At 36.6% G+C, this 18492-nt stretch overlaps 1 protein-coding gene across 13 annotated transcripts in view; it reads right to left on the reverse strand.

Moving 5' to 3' along the window:
- LOC134527111 (uncharacterized) overlaps nt 1-18492 on the reverse strand; it is a 134155-nt gene that overhangs the window by 36939 nt on the left and 78724 nt on the right. The window lies entirely within an intron of this gene.

Consider the following 18492-nt stretch of genomic DNA (forward strand, 5'->3'; position numbering starts at 1 on the left):
TTATTATCAAAGTCCTAAAAGAGACTTAAAATCATCTATCACCATCATCCTTTAAACCATTACGACCGCTATTTTAGATATTTGTATTTATTGACTTATTAGTTCGGGAAAAATTTCAAAATTCACCGAAAAAATCACACATTATTTTACACATTGAATCGAAACTTTCTTCGATCTATGAACGAAGCTGAAAATAAAATTTAATTTAAATACCAGAAAAATGTCAGCTTCGAGAAATAAAACACCGCAAGTTCTTTTACAAACATAATATTTATTACATTATTTCTATCCTACTAAAGGATCACTTGCGAAAGCCAGCAATCTTATAAATATTTAGCCCTGCATAGACGTGAAACGACTAATTCTTAGCTCCAACAGCTCCAACTGCTCCAAATGCTCTAACAGCTCCAACAGCTCCAGAGGATCCAAATGCTCCATATGCTCCAACAGCTCAAAATGCTACAAAGGCTCCAAATGCACCAAATGCTCCAACAGCTCCAAATGCTCCAAATGCTCCAACAGCTCCAAATGCTCCAAATTCTCCAAATGCTCCAAATGCTACAAATGCTCCAACTGCTCCAACAGCTCCAAATGCTCCAACTAATTTCAATTACTTTTTTTTATCGAACATGACATGAATACATGCATGACTTTATCAATATACATTTTGGATGTCAGTGGTGACTTTTTTACACCTTTTAGTTATAAATTTATTTAGATATGAGCTTTCGAGAAATGATAAAGTACATTTTTAAAAAATCTTAATTTTTCTTTAAGTACACATGCAATTAATGGAAACCATTATTTTATGTAGCCAGCTTCCCTCAGTTCTTTAAGTATGAAGGATATTTCTTTGATGCTCGAATAGTTTCCTGCACAAAGCGAACCATGTAGAAGTCTTAGCCTGTCAACCAATATGTTAGGATCTTCCCATGAGGTATAATCAATCTCTCTGCTACGTTCATCTTCCGTGTATGTTTATAATAAAAATGATTATCCCTGGTGTCTTCTGGTTCAACACCAACGACAAGGTCACTTTTCATCGACCAGTGATTATCACAAGCTTGATTAGGATAATTTATTTTGTGCCGGAAATTAGGCATTTCGTCACCTTTTTTTTATTTTTCTATAATTTTAATTTTTTTTTGGAAATCTTATTTTTTTAATTTATCTGGTTGTTAAGGCGATTGGTGCACGGTAAAAAAACGGTCACAGGCCCGAAAACAATTAATTTTTTATCATATGACCACTAAAGAGTCTAGATGCCTATGTGGGTGACCGTTACTATGTAGGGAGGTCAGGAGCTTAGTTCCAGCTCGTCAGTGGCGAGATGGCCTTCATACGGGAAGGGTGTCGCTGGTGGTCGCTCTGCGGCCTGCCATCTAGCGGGAACTAACAAAACCTCGAAGGTTGTATCTCGCTCTCCCTCTAACACACAGCCGATAAGGTTCTATTGTGCCCGGAGGAGGGGAAGGTTTATCAGGTTTCTCTTTCACTCATCCTTCGCCATGGGGAGGCGGAATGGATTATCTTTTGTCCGCAACTGCGCAGACGTCATGTGGCCACTCCCGCACTCTTCTCACTCAACTCGCTCATTCTCTCACACTATTTCAATAAATCTTTTCAAATCTTCAACATCAATACTTTAAACCATTGCGCTTCCTACGGATAAATTATATTTCATGCAAGTGCCCGAATTCAGCTGCAAAAAAATAAAACGCGTAGTCAATTTTTTTTTCAAAAACCTTCCCAAACACTGTGTGTTAAAAAACATTCTGAAAGCCCATTTTTCTAGATAAATGGAAATTCTAAATCACCTACGCCACAAGGAAACATTGTGCTTTAATATTATGTAAAGAAAACACCTCTTAGTTTTATAGTTATGTAAAGGTGGTGTGATATGTTTTAGATGTTGCACCATCTTATCATCCATGTAGAAGAGTTACCCGAAAAGCTAACAAGACTATTGCCATGGAAATGGAAATATGGTTAAGGAAATATTTTTCAAATGTTTGTAAACAGTAAACAACATATAAAAAATCTTATAACTGTAAAATTAAAATACAAACAACCCTATAGCAAATTTAATTTCAATATGAAAAAGTCTACAATAATGTTTACAAGAAACGAAATTGCAATAGCAATACAAAAATATCGCAATTTTGTTACATTGTTAATATATATATTATTTTTAATAAAGGCAATAAAAATGACATACTCAATATTTGGAATACAATAAATACCTTAAGCCCTACATAGTTGCTGCGATATTCACAATAAATGCTTTTCTTAAATATTGTAATTAAAAAACATCGTAAATAAATTATGAACATACATATTATGGTGAAGGAAAGTGGACACTATCACACTGAAAAATCTTAGAGGGTAGTTTTCCTCATCTTATTTCTTTCTTTGCGTTTTTGGTCTTGTTCGTTAAAATATTTCATGTTCAAATACTTGATACGCATATACGTTCTTGTCCTGACAAAACTTCTTCTGGATATTTATTTTCAGTAGTTCCGCAAATAATTTTAGTCAGTGATTCAAAAATCCGCTCTTTTTTGCACAAATTGTTGCCATGAATATTATCAAAACACATTTCAGCGATCTTTATTAATTCAAAAAATTCATTAGTGGGACATTTTAAGTTACCCTTTGATTATACATGTATCCAGCTATCGTCCTCCGAATTGAAATCCGTAGTGCCAAGGTCAGGATATTTATTTCTGAAACGGTGAGCTATATAGCCAGAAACATATTTCAGCCCTTCAAGAGAAATTTCGTCACTTGAAAGGGGCCTGGCCTCTAAATCTAAAGCTGGGTTTACGATTGTTTTCTTTAAGAATTATACTTAACATCGAGCACACGATTAAGTCAAAACTACATTTTACAGTTTATGATTGCCATAGAAGTCGTTAATTCTAACCAATCACAGAACAAAACACATGGTCGGCCATTGTTCGAAACGGAGAAGCAGGTTTGAAATAGGTTATTGACAAATGGGATATCTATTTTTCGAAATGGATGATGATTACAAATTACATACGAATTCTAACCCAAAATACTGCCTCGCTCAGTCCAATAATAAGACATAAACTTCCGGTTGAAAGGTTCCGGTTTGTTGTGATTGGTCGCTTCCCTTAAGTCTTAACGAAAAATATAAAATATAACCATTTCTGTTAAGTCTTAAGTCATCATATGGTTCGCACACGACCCGTCAAAATTCACACACGACAATCATAAACCATTCCACTAGTTTACATAGAGTCATATGGTAAGTACAGGACTAAGTCTTAAGTCTTAATTCTTAATTTTCAATCGTAAACCCACCTTAAGTCTATTTCTTCCATGTCAGCAAGATCTATTTCATTTAAAGGTGATTTCTCTTGAAATGTATTTGTAAAATACATTTCCTTGCACAAAAGTAGTTCTGTAATTTCATTCTGATAAGCACTGTCTCTGTCAATACCTACTTCATGTCCTGGGGAATCCTTCCCAACCCCGCCAAGACAGAAGCAATTCTTTTCACCAGACGCCGCCCCCGTCAGCCACCAGCACTGTTCGTGGGAGGCGCAGTGATCAACTGGAGCGATTCAGTGAAATACCTTGGTGTGACACTGGATCGCACACTGCGCTTCTCACAGCACTTCTCGTCGGCCACTGCCCGGGCCTATCGCGTATTCAACTCGCTCTCCCCCATACTCCGCCCCTAAAGCCCCCTCCCAGACCAGGACCGTGTACGCCTCTTCAAGGCGTACATAGTACCTATCTTATTGTATTTATCAGTAATATTTGCCCATGTACCCGACATCCGTTTCCACCAACTAAATACATGTTTCAATAAACTACTCAGAGCCACACTCGGGAAATAGAGACACGTAACCAACATACAGCTACATGACCTTGCAAACACACAATCACCAAGATCTCTAGTCACACGATACACAGACAAATTCTTCCACAAAGCTGCACAACACCCGTCTACACTGATACAGAACATTGGCAAACACGACATCACCAGACCCTATCCACACAAACTCATTACAGATTACCACCCCGGCAGGCCACCCTGACTGGGCGGCCCCAAGATCTCCACTGGGACACCATCCAAAGTGAAAGTGCAGTGTATATCATGTATATATGTGTATAGTATGGACGCCAACCACAGTGCCATACCGGTGTAGCCATTAACGGACGGCAACCATAGCGCATTGTTTGTTTGTTTGTTTGATAGCTTAGTTTTTAAACCAATAATATTCAGTTTTCTTGTAACACTTATCTGTATTTATTCATTTTTAATTCTTTGTAAATAATACTAAATGTAATAATGTGTGCATTTCCCAGTGATGTGAAGACATTGAGCCCAATGGCTCCAAAGGCAAAGACAAAAGGTTTTTTAAAGTTTCCTTTTATGATATGTATATATTCTGTGCCATGTAAAAACTGAAGTGTTAATATGTAAAAATTTGGCAAAAGAGCAGGAAACTGCTGGTATGTCTAAATAACCCTGCAAACCATGTATTGTGACAATTACGAAAAATAAAAACCTATTAAAAACCTAAAAAAAAACTTCTGAGACGTCAGCTTTCGGATTCAGCGATCGTGGGTTCTACTCCCGGCCACGCCGGAAAAAAAATGTTTTTTATTCTGGTAAATTCTAAGATTATATCCATACATCTAACTGTAAATGATTCGGAGAGACTTTACCATTTCTTTGTGACGTTGCAACTCCAAATAGTTATCTCAGATGGTAATAGGTAGTGTCGGTAACTCATTTCACTATGATAATTATACATAAATATAGTTTAAAAAACTAAAAAAAACATGCTTTTAAAGAATATCAAACTAAAAAGTTAAAAATAAAAATAGTTTAAAAAACTAAAGAAACATGCTTTTAAAGATTATCAAACTAAAAAGTTAAAAATAATTTTAAAATTTAATTTATGACAATAGTATATAAGCAATACTAGTATAAATGAGAATAAAGCATGGGGCGCTTAATATACAAAAAATATGGCACAAAGCGCCTCAAGCTTTTTTTCTCATTTATACTAGTATTGCTTATGTACTATTGTCATAAATTAAATTTTAAAATTATTTTTAACTTTTTAGTTTGATAATCTTTAAAAGCATGTTTCTTTAGTTTTTTAAACTATATTTATTGATGTTCCATACCTCTAATATACGGACAGAGAAAAAACCACTCTAACAATCTTAGTTCAGTTTAACTGTTAACAAATATTTAGCTTAACAGGTCCTATACATATTTCCGAATGTTTTACTGACTGAGTTATACTGGACATTAATTAAATTGATCTCTGATATTTATACTTTTAAACGAAAATTTGAATTTATCATTTTATGTAAACTCTAATGCGTTAAAAAGTGTAACGCAACACTACACACAGGTAGTGATGTCTAGTGCACTGCCCTATGCACATTAGTTAACAAAAAAATAAAATGAAATATTAATTACTGATGTCGTGATACAAGTAACACATGCTTATCTGATATTTATCTCAATTAGAATACGAAATAGGAAGACAAAATAATTAACTGATTTTAAGACTGATTTATTACTTACACAGTACAGTGCATTTTGAAGACAAATGGGTCTTAAGAAGCGAAAATCGTACTCGATTAAAGGATGGTATGGTGTTCGGTATATTAAGGTTTCCCTCAAAGTAACGGTTTCAGAATGCTTTTAAGATATTAGTTACATCCCAACATAAGTTTAAAACATTTCTCTTAAGAGTGTGCTTCGTAGCATTAAAAGATGTGCCTTAATTATTTTGCAAATTTATCATTTTTATGGTGACGATGTCAGGGGTTTTCGTAATTTTTTTTTAGAAATATAGTACAGTATTAGCAACTACGTTAAGAACTGTTATTTTATTCACACAGAGAAAAGAAATACAAAATGCTAAAATTTGGCGTTTGTCTTTTTATACACTATATAGGTTTGTTATTATATGTGTGTTGTAACATGTATAAAAATGTTAAATATATTCAACAATATTTGGTAATTATATATATTAAAAAACTTTTATGTACGCGACTTGAAACTACGTGAAAGGTTTTCAGTCTATAAAGGCCTATTCTATGATTTTTTTAAAATTATTAATTCTTATGCAAACAATTAATAAAATTGGAAGTTTCTTACATTGTCAGTATATGCATAGCATTACAGTTATTCCAAACAATTCTCTACCAGTGTTTACCTAAGGTTTGCATGTTACGTTGGTTCTTCTACTAATACACGTATATTACAAGAGGTTTGTAATAGATTAAATGAGGTAAGTAAGAATTCGTTTTTATAAACATTGTGTATGAAATTATAAATTTTGAGATGTATAATAACAAAAAGAAGTGCGTTCCGAAGACATATGTCAGTAGTGTTACCCACTGAAACATTATTCCCACTTCAACTCTCTGTAAAAATAAAAGTATGGGGTTGAATGCGTCAAAAGGGGTATATAAATAAAATTTGAGGCTTCTTCCTTATTTCATACGCTAGTGTCCCCCACTTACAATTGCAAACAAAAAATTTTCCTCCATGTTGTAATTTACTCTGCGTAATCACAAAAATTTTTGGCAGTAAATAAGTATTTAATTTTTAAAAATGAAAGCATTCATGTTTCGAAAAAAATATTAAAGCGATGTGGGGAAAAATGTTTATAGATACTCCAGTAAAATTTTCAGTTTGATTGTTTTGATAATTTCGGAGCTGTTGCGAGTTTAGTTTGGAGGATTCTTCGGCCGCGCGAGGCGAGTTTGGCTCTTTTTCATTTTCTTCCAGCCGATACCCGGCTTCACCTCGCATCCTCTGCTGGTCTTCCCTTGTCCTCTCCAGATGTATTACTGTATATTAGCTCCATGAGCGCGACCTTGACAGACCCTTCGTTTCTTCCGTCTCCTCTCTCGTCATCCCTCTACACCCCATTTTTACCCCTCCCCTACGCAGGCTGCGGCCCGCCGGCCGGAGCTCCGCCGGACTACCTGGTTGCGACAAGTGCCGCCCTCAGCGCCACGTCGCGGGGACATTCTTCCCGGCGGCGAGAGTTTTACACGCAGCACTAGAACTGTCACTCCAGAGGGCATGTTTTGAGTCGGATCGTATCAAAAACAAAATGATATGAAAATATATACATAACTCAATAGTGTTCTGCCAATTATGTTTTCATTTTCATTTAAATTTATTCTTTAATTCGCTCCTGAAGTAGTCCAGCAGTGATCAATGGAAATTGTCAATATTAAACTGTAATTTTGACGATGAAAATTTTTTCTTCTTACTTTTATATGTGCAGAAACCTATTCGTACACTTGTTTCTTGAACTATAATTAAGTTTAACATAATTATGTGTATTCTCAATAATTCTGGCTTGGAATAAAAATAAATGCATTTAAAATGACATAACTCAGTAAAAAAAAGTTTATTAAAAATATTCTAGGTATATTATGTCTTAAAAAGAAGCATCAAAAATAAATATATACAGTTAAATTAGTTTTTTCGTAATATTTTCCATGCACCAATCGCCTTAAGGGGGTGACTTACTCTTTGTTAGGCCGGTGTACGCCACGTGTTTAAACTTTGTGCCAGTGGACCGAAGACCCCTTTCCCAGGGGGCCTATCTGATATTTTGCTGTCAAATGTGGATGTGGGCAGCCCAGTTGAAATTTCTCTCGCCTGCAGTCACGTCCCGAGTTTGTAATTTTATTTCTCTTCATGACAAAAATTGCATAGATTGGCTTCTGGGCTGCAAGCTGCTACTTCTTAGAGGCCTTCTGAGAATAGCAAGTCTCGTCACGAATGAGTCTCCAGTGGACCTGTGTTCCCACCTTAGTGGCTATTTCTGTCCCCCCTTCCTCTCACTCCACCTCACATTTGTTCTGAGAAATCAAGTCGGGAGCAGTGACCTGACGTGAACTTAGCCAAGACGATGGGCTTATTCAAGGACTTTCTCCCTGGTCTTACAGAGACGTCCACGACATCTAGCGGCAGAAAAAGTAACCGCGGGCCTGGTCGCCAGCGTGTATAGCACACCCTCTTGACACCTGGTGGCAAGTCAGCACACCGCCTCAATTAGTTCCCCTTTACACCGCTAGAAAGCAGCACCGCAGTGCCATAAGGCACTATGTTTCTTCTCGCGGCCTGTAGAAGTCGATTGTTTGTTGCCTTCTGTACTTGCCAGTAGAGAGTGCGCATGTCTGTGTTCTTGTCACGACCGCCTCGGACTCCTTCGCATGTTTGCGGCCATGAGTCCACCCTTCCCCTACTTTTTTCCTAGGGCCGACCACCCGATTTAATTAGTAGCTTTGACCGTCATCGCCAGGACTCAGTACTCTGACGTCGGCTGCTGACCACGTCTTCTCAGCATCCTCTGCGCTAAGAGGCTTTTCGCGGGAATGGCGACTTTCGGTTGCATAAAAGATGTAGTCAGTTGCTTAAGGAAAGTGATCCCATTTGTACAGTAGCCAGGCAGATATAGTTTTTAGAAAAAGTCATGTGTAGTTAAAATTTTTATTTTTTTTATTCTTTAAAAATTTGTTTTCCTAACGCGCATCCGCGATTTCTCGGTGCGCGTCATCCTGATGTCGGCGCGAGACACCTCGGAGGCCCTGTTTCCGCACCCTGTTTGGTAAGTAATCCGTTTTTTCCTCCTCCCCATATTCCCATTGTTGGCCTTTCGCGCCGAATGTGTATGACTGTCTGGAAGCAGGTCTAATTCGTTTTAAATTTGACTTGTGTTTCAGACAGGGTCCAAGTTTATGGGGAGAGAAATTGCTCCCCACATGATCTTCGGGACCTCCGGCTGATTTCCCCCTTTAGAAGAGTTTTCCTCTCGGAGCGACGTCATCCTGGGAAGACCCGGGTGATATGAGCTATATATATTTTCCGCTTGCATGGAAGGAACTAAATTCATTAAAAAGATACCAGCGAGCAGTGCTTTAAGAACGTAATCCTCAAGAACATGTAAAATCAAGGAAACTAATATATATGTAATCGTTGGGAGAATCAAATTATGGTGCTATACTTGAAATTTTGTTAATGTAATAATTTGTTTGTTAAGGTGTAATATGTATTGTTTTAAATAATGTAGGGGCTCCCCCTTAACTTTGTTCATTACTAAGATCTTTACTATCATGTCGAAATAATGCTAAAACAAAACCTCTTAATGATAAACCAGGAAAACCTATAGACCAAATTATTTATATAGTGTATTTATTTATCATATACCTTCTTCTACATAATGATCCACGAACTCCCAAGTTACTAGAGTGCAACGAGTGTAAATTTTGTCGTGTTCACCGCCTCGTGTCCCCTCTGGTAATTAACTTTAATTTTCTTAATATTTTGCCCAGCAGTTTCCAAGGTGTTTTTAATTAATTTAAAATAATATATTTTTTGGGCACGAGGGGTGTTACAATTTTATTACGTCATTTCCATCGTTTTGATCTCAAGCCACCATCACTTTCTTCGCTCTTGACCGCTTTAGGTGCTTCAGCACAGTACTCAATTATGTCAGCATCACAAGCTTGATCAGGAAATTAATTTTATTACGTCGTTTCCATCGTTTTGGTCTCAAGCCACCATCACAGTCTTCGCTCTTGCATGATTTAGGTGCTTCAGCACAGTACTCATTCATGTCAGCCTTAGATTTGTCAGCACAGTCATCGATCATGTCAGCCTCAGATGTGTCACCAAAATCTTCAATAATGTCAGCTTCAGATGTTTCATACAGTCATCAGTCTTGTCAGCTTCAGGTGGTTCTCCATCTTTCACATTTTCATGGAGATGACTAGATATTGATGTAAATATATTTTAATTTCTAATGAGGTTTCTACTTTCTTCGTTTTTTTTTTTTTTTTAATTATTGTCTTGATATATATCAGTATTTTTAGCATTAGCTTTTTTACATTCTTCATAATCATTATTGTCTTCTAATATTCTGCCTTCGTTCCTCTTCCACGATGTTGGAGCACAGTCTTCGTTATCTTTATTCATCTTAGTTGTACAGTTATTGCAATGTCTATCCAAGTAATATCTTCAACCAAAGGATTTATGGCACTGACTGCAATTATATGGTTTTTGACAAGGGCCCAAATTAAACTCCTTCTCTCATGTCGTTTAGCATTTTTTCTCAAGTTAAACATCTTGCTGCAGTATCTACAGTGATGTCGTTTTGATACAGCTACAGGCAACGAATCAGGGTACATGTTAGATTCTGCGACTAATGGCAGATGCAAACTAAGAGTTTTAAATTGAAACCATTACTGAAATAGAATTTTTTAAATATTTCGTCAGCGAGAGTTAAATTATCTCATGCAAAAGTACTGGTTGTAAGTAGTTATGCTTTTCAACAACAGATGATGCCACGTGTTGCTGCAGGTAAATAATATTTATTTCTTTTATGCGGGATGCGGATGTTCACTAACGATCGCAAAAGAAGGATGGCTTGCTAGACTCCAAGGAGAAGAAAGTTTGTTCATCCAGTTAGTGTTTCTCAGATTTCTCAGGGCATATTATTATTTGACTGAATAATGATTTTTTTTTAAATTCCACCTGTTAAAAATATTGCAAGTGGTGATTTAGTAGCAGAAATTCACTAATTAAATTTAACCTTGAATATAATGACATGTCTCATTAAAAGTAAAACTCCTTCATGGAGAGATCGGTTTCTCAGAAATAACCAGAAGCACTTGGAGAAACCATAGGAATGATCGCAAGCACACGGAAAAAAACCATCAAAATATTGACAAGTATAATTAGGAGCACATGGAGATAACCATCATAATATTGACATGGATAATCGGGAGCACACGGAGAAAACCACCACACATTTTTTTTTTTGATAAATTACAAAAAAAAATTAAACAAAAATTACAAAATATAAAAAACTGATTCTGCTAGCTTATAAAATTCTCATTATTGAGCAAAGATAGAGTTCTAGTCCAAGCCAGAATCAGTTTTTGTATGTTTTGTAATTTTTGTTTAATTTTTATATTTTTTTTTTTTGTAATTTATGAAAGAAAATGTGTGGTGGTTTTCTCTGTGTGCTCCCGATTATCGTTGTCAATATTTTGATGGTGTTCTCCGTGTGCTCCTAATTATTCTTGTCAATATTGTGATGGTTTTTTCCGTGTGCTTGCGATCATTCATGTGGTTTCTCAAAGGGATTCTGGTTATTTATGAGAAACCGATCTCTCCATGAAGGAGTTTTACTCTTAATGAGACATGTCATTATATTCAAGGTTAAATTTAATTAGTGAATTTCTGCTACTAAATCACCACTTGCAATATTTTTATCAGGTGGAATTTAAAAAAAATCATTATTCAGTCAAATAATAATATGCCCTAAGAAATCTGAGAAACACTAACTGAATAAACAAACTTCCTTCTCCTTGGAGTCTAGCAAAGCCATCCTTCTTTTGCGATCGTTAGTGAACATCCGCATCCCGCATAAAAGAAATAAATATTATTTACCTGCAGCAACACGTGGCATCATCTGTTGTTGAAAAGCATAACTACTTACAACCAGTACTTTTGCATGAGATAATTTAACTCTCGCTGACGAAATATTTAAAAAATTCTATTTAAGTAATGGTTTTAATTTAAAACTCTTAGTTTGCATCTGCCATTAGTCGCAGAATCTAACATGTACCCTGATTCGTTGCCTGTAGCTGTATCAAAACGACATCACTGTAGATACTGCAGCAAGATGTTTACCTTGAGAAAGAATGCTAAACGACATGAGAGAAGGAGTTTAATTTGGGTCCTTGTCAAAAACCATATAATTGCAGTCAGTGTCATAAATCCTTTGGTTGAAGATATTACTTGGATAGACATTGCAAGAACTGTACAACTAAGATGAATAAAGATAACGAAGACTGTGCTCCAACATCGTGGAAGAGGAACGAAGGCAGAATATTAGACAATAATAATTATGAAAAATGTAAAAAAGCTAATGCTAAAAATACTGATATATATCAAGACAATAATTTCAAAAAAAAAAAAAAAAAAACGAAGAAAGTAGAAACCTCATTAGAAATGAAAATATATTTACATCAATATTTAGTCATCTCCATGAAAATGTGAAAGATGGAGAACCACCTGAAGCTGACAAGACCGAAGACTGTGATGAAACTTTTGAAGCTGACATTATTGAAGATTGTGGTGACATATCTGAGGCTGGCATGATCGATGACTGTGCTGACAAATCTAAGGCTGACATGATTGAGTACTGTGCTGAAGCACCTAAAGCGGTCAAGATCGAAGACTGTGATGGTGGCCTGAGACAAAAACGATGGAAACGTCGTAATAAAATAAATTATCCTGATCAAGCTTGTAATGCTGACATGAATGAGTACTGTGCTGAAGCACCTAAATCATGCAAGAGCAAAGACTGTGATGGTGGCTTGAGACCAAAACGATGGAAACGACGTAATAAAATTAATTTCCTGATCAAGCTTGTGATGCTGACATAATTGAGTACTGTGCTGAAGCACCTAAAGCGGTCAAGAGCGAAGAAAGTGATGGTGGCTTGAGATCAAAACGATGGAAATGACGTAATAAAATTGTAACGCCCCTCGTGCCCAAAAAATATATTATTTTAAATTAATTAAAAACACATTGGAAACTGCTGGGCAAAATATTAAGTAAATTAAAGTTAATTACCAGAGGGGACACGAGGCGGTGAACACGACAAAATTTACACTCGTTGCACTCTAGTAACTTGGGAGTTCGTGGATCATTATGTAGAAGAAGGTATATGATAAATAAATACACTATATAAATAATTTGGTCTATAGGTTTTCCTGGTTTATCATTAAGAGGTTTTGTTTTAGCATTATGTCGACATGATAATAAAGATCTTAGTAATGAACAAAGTTAAGGGGGAGCCCCTACATTATTTAAAACAATACATATTACACCTTAACAAACAAATTATTACATTAACAAAATTTCAAGTATAGCACCATAATTTGATTCTCCCAACGATTACATATATATTAGTTTCCTTGATTTTACATGTTCTTGAGGATTACGTTCTTAAAGCACTGCTCGCTGGTATCTTTTTAATGAATTTAGTTCCTTCCATGCAAGCGGAAAATATATATAGCTCATATCACCCGGATCTTCCCAGGATGACGTCGGACCGAGAGAAAAACTCTTCTAAAGGGGGAAATCAGCTGGAGTTCCCGAAGATCATGAGGGGAGCAATTTCTCTCCCCAGAAACTTGGACCCTGTCTGAAACACAAATCAAATTTAAAGCGAATTAGACCTGCTTCCAGACAGTCATACACAGTCGGCGCGAAAGGCCAACAAACGGGAATATGGGGAGGGGGAAATAACGGATTTCTCACCAATTAGGGTGTGGAAACAGGGCCTCCGAGGTGTCTCGCGCCGGCATCAGGATGACGCGCACCGAGAAAGCGCAGATGCGCGTTAGGAAAACAAATTTTTAAAGAATAAAAAAAATAAAAATTTTAACTACACATGACTTTTTCTAAAAACTATATCTGCCTGGCTACTGTACAAATGGGATCACATCCCTTAAGCAACTGACTACATCTTTTATGCAACCGAAAATCGCCGTTCATGCGAAAAGCCTCTTAGCGCAGAGGACACTGAGAAGATGTGGTCGGCAGCCGAGGTCAGAGTACTGAGTCCTGGCGATGAAGGTCATAGCTACTAATTAAATCGGGTGGTCGGTCGGCCCTAGGATAAAAGAGGGGGAAGGTTCGGCTCATGGCCGAAAACATGCGAAGGAGTCCGAGGCGGTCGTGACAAGAACACAGACATGTGCACTCTCTACCGGCAAGTACAGAAGGCAACAAACAATCGACTTCTACAGGCCGCGAGAAGAAACATTGTGCCTTATGGCGCCGCGGCTTTGCTTTCTAGCGGCGTAAAGGGGAACTAATTGAGGCGGTGAGTTTACTTGCCACCAGGTGTCACGAGGGTGTGCTCTACATGCTGGCGACCAGGCCCGCGGTTACTTTTTCTGCCGCTAGATGTCGTGGACGTCTCTGTAAGACCAGGGAGAAAGTCCTTGAATTAGCCCATCGTCTTGGCTAAGTTCACGTCAGGTCACTGCTCCCGACTTGATATCTCAGAACAAATGTGAGGTGGAGTGAGAGGAAGGGGGGACAGAAATAGCCACTAAGGTGGGAACACAGGTCCACTGGAGACCCATTCGTGACGAGACTTGCTATTCTCAGCAGGCCTCTAAGAAGAAGCAGCTTGCAGCCCAGAAGCCAATCTATGCAATTTTGGTCATGAAGATAAATAAAATTACAAACTCGGGACGTGACTGCAGGCGAGAGAAATTTCAACTGGGCTGCCCACGTCCACATTTGACAGCAAAATATCAGATAAGCCCCCTGGGAAAAGGGTCTTCGGTCCACTGGCACAAAGTTTAAACACCTGGCGTACAGCGGCCTAACAAAGAGTAAATCACCCCCTTAACAACCAGATAAATTAAAAAAATAAGATTTCCAAAAAAAATTAAAATTATAGAAAAATAAAAAAAAAGTGACTAAATGCCTAATTTCCGGCACAAAATAAATTATCCTAATCAAGCTTGTGATAATCACTTGTCGATGACGAAAGTGACCTTGTGGTTGGTGTTGAAACAAAAGACACCAGGGATAATCATTTTTATTATAAACATACACGGAAGATGAACGTAGCAGAAAGATTGATTATAACTCATGGGAAGATCCTAACATATTGGTTGACAGGCTAAGACTTCTACATGGTTCGCTTTGTGCAGGAAACTATTCGAGCATCAAAGAAATATCCTTCATACTTAAAGAACTGAGGGAAGCTAGCTACATAAAATAATGGTTTCCATTAATTGCATGTGTATAAACATGAAGAAAAATTAAGATTTTTTAAAAATGTACTTTATCATTTCTCGAAAGCTCATTTCTAAATAAATTTATAACTAAAAAGTGTAAAAAAGTCACCACTGACATCCAAAATGTATACTAATAAAGTCATGCATGTAATCATGTCAAGTTCAATAAAAAAAAAGTAATTGAAATCAGTTGGAGCATTTGGAGCATTTGGAGCTGTTGGTGTAATTGGAGCTGTTGGAGCACTTGAAGCATTTGGAGCTGTTGGAGCATTTGGAGCCTTTGGAGCATTTGGAGATGATGAAGCTGTTGGAGCATTTGGATCTGTTGGAGCATTTGGAGCATATGGAGCATTTTGAGCTGTTGGAGCATTTGGAGCTGTTGGAGCATTTGGAGCATTTGGTGCATTTGGAGCCTTTGTAACATTTGGAGCTGTTGGAGCATTTGGAGCATTTGTAGCTGTTGGAGCAGTTGCAGCTGTTAGAGCATTTGGAGGAGTTGGAGCTGTTGGAGCTAAGAATTAGTCTTTTCACGTCTATGCAGGGCTAAATGTTTATAAGATTGCTGGCTTTCGCAAGTGATCCTTTAGTAGGATAAAAATTATGTAATAAATACTATGTTTGTAAAAGAACTTGCGGTGTTTTATTTCTCGAACCTGACAATTTTATGGTATTTAAATTAAATTTATTTTCAGCTTCGTTCATAGATCAAAGAAAGTTTCGATTCAATATGTAAAATAATGTGTGATTTTTTCGGTGAATTTTGGAATTTTTCCCGAACTAATAAGTCAATAAATACAAATATCTAAAATGGCGGTCGTAATGGTTTAAAGGATGATGGTGATAGATGATTTTAAGTCTCTTTTAGGACTTTGATAATAATTTATTATATTAATTATTTTTTCCATAAAATTATTTTTTTGCATCATCCAAGGATCGAACCAAGAACAGGAATTGATATAATCAATCATTACTTTAATGAGTGAATTTTTTGTTGAATTTTGAAATTTAATCCAGAATTTCTAGCTAAATATTTACACTATTCCAAGATGGCGCCCAAATTTTAAGATGGCAGGCACTTCAGTAATAATAAATGATTACTGCACTCTAGCAGGTAAAACTTATACAAGTATGATGGTAATGTACTCTATAAGACGAGTACACGCACAAGATGGTGTCCTCCAGCAGACGAAAACAAGATGGTGGCAATGACCTCTAGCAGGTGGTAGCTCCTGGTAGCATGTACTAAACGCAAAATGGCGGATCCATGATGGTCGTTAAGGTAAAATCAAATTTCAAGGTTCAAGGTCAAATTTCAAGGTCAAAATCAAATTTCAAGGTCAAGGTCAATGTTCAATGCCAACAGTTGAGGACAAAGTTGTGGTGAACATAATATTAGACTAACATGGTATCAGCACACTCTAGCAGACGAAAACAAGATGGTTTTCTCCAGCGGATGAAGACAAGATGGCGGACATGTCGTCATACTAGCTGACGATATATATATATATATATACCTTGCTATTGGTGGCGGAGATCAATCTGTAGGTGGTTTCTGTGGAGGAAGGATCTGTTTTTTTAATTTTTGCTCTAATAGTTTCGAACCAAGGACAGGAATCGAACTAATTAATCAGTATTCTAATAAGTAATTTTTTTTTCGAATCTCTAGCATTAAAATTATGTATTTTCAAGATGGCGACCGTAACGAAAAGTGCAACGGTGTTTTTTAACATTTTTATTATTTCATTTGATTGATTAATTTTTTAATGATTTTTAAATTTTTTCCGCTTTTTTTTCTAACAAAACAATTACGCATATTCAAGATTGTGACCGTAACGATAATTGTTACAGTTACGTCTTAATACATGATGGTGGTTCTGTCTCGAACAGGTGGTGCTTTTATTACTTCAAATCAAAATAATTACAAGTCCGAATATGCATGTTATTTTTATATATACCTTATTTTATTCCCAGTTTGGTAAATGTCTCGATGGCCGTGCGGTTAAAGGCGTAAGTTTTCCAATCTAGAGATCAGAGCTGCAATGGTTCGAATCACAGCACTTCCAATGTGTTTTGTTAAAAAATTTAAATTTAATATGTCGATAAGGACCATAATAGCTATGGTAGGTAATGGAACATCGACCTTATGTGATGAATTAGAGCGACGCTGGCGCTCTCTATGAACAAACAGCAGAAACAAAGTCCTTGGTATCCAAGATGGTGACCTCCAGAAGAATAAAAATAAATAAAATAAAGAACTAGGCTGGCGCTCTCTAGGAACAAACAGCAGAAACAAAGTCAACGGTATCCAAGATGGCGGCCTCCAGAAGAACAAAAAAAAAATCAAGAGCGTTGCTGGCGCTATCTAGGAACAAAAAACAGAAACAAAGTCGACAGCATCCAAGATGGCGGCCTCCAGTGGAACAGAAAAATTCAATATGGCGGTCATGACGAAAATTTCATCATGAGTGGGGCGTTCTATTTAAATATGGCGGATCCAAGATGGCAAAAAAAAAAAAAAAAACATATTAAGGTTGAAACCGTAGTCGTTTATTCCTAGATGTCTAAAAATTGTAACGATCGTAAACGCTGAATTTTTTTTACATAGAATGTAATGTATTTCCCCAGTATATAACATTATTTTTTCAAACGTTTTCTTTTACTGTAAGTTCTCACATGCTCTGTGGTTTTTAAATAAAATAGTTCGACTCAAAGTTTTTTGTCCTAAAGTCATTTGTCCTAACTTGGTTTTTCATAATGTCGTTTGTCCTAAAATCATTTGTCCTAAAATTCATTTGTCCTAAAGTCGTTTGTCCTAATATCGTTTGTCCTAAAGTCGTTTGTCCTAATGTCGTTTGTCCTAAAGTCGTTTATCCTAATGTCGTTTGTCCTAAAGTCGTTTGTCCTAATGTCGTTTGTCCTAATGTCGTTTGTCCTAAAGTCGTTTGTCCTAAAACTCAGAGTAAGGATTTATCGATACTGGAACCGTCGTTTGTCCTAAAAGTCGTTTGTCCTAAAGTCGTTTGTCCTAAAGTCGTTTGTCCTAAAGTCGTTTGTCCTAATGTCGTTTGTCCTAAAATTCGTTTGTCCTAAAGTCGTTTGTCCTAAAGTCGTTTGTCCTAACGTCGTTTGTCCTAAAGTCGTTTGTCCTAATTTTTAGGACAAACGAAATTAGGATAAACGCTTTAGGACAAACGATTTTAGGACAAACGACGTGTACCCGTGCGGCTGTCCTGCCTGCTATGGTGCCGACGGGGTGGGAGTCCATACATTCATAGTTATATATAACCTTGTATTTGTCTATATGTGTAGTACCCATCTTTATAGACGATTGTCTGTCAGTGGGCATGTTACAATAAAGAAAGAAATAAAAATTTGCTATGGAAACAAAATAATTTTTCAAGTTGTTGCAAATTGATAGCTAAACTAAGAAAATATTGTAGATTTTTGGTTGCAGATGGTTATGATGTAAATTACTATTCAAGATGACTACGTAGGTTGCCTAATACAAGATTGATGAACACCACAACGAAAGGACAATTTTCTCTCTTGATTTCTGGGCATGAACCTACCATACATACAACTTAATTTATAGTGTTAATAACTTAATAAGTTATTAAAATGGTACGA

The sequence above is a fragment of the Bacillus rossius genome, chromosome 1, assembly GCF_032445375.1.
Source record: "Bacillus rossius redtenbacheri isolate Brsri chromosome 1, Brsri_v3, whole genome shotgun sequence".
Lineage (NCBI taxonomy): Eukaryota > Metazoa > Arthropoda > Insecta > Phasmatodea > Bacillidae > Bacillus > Bacillus rossius.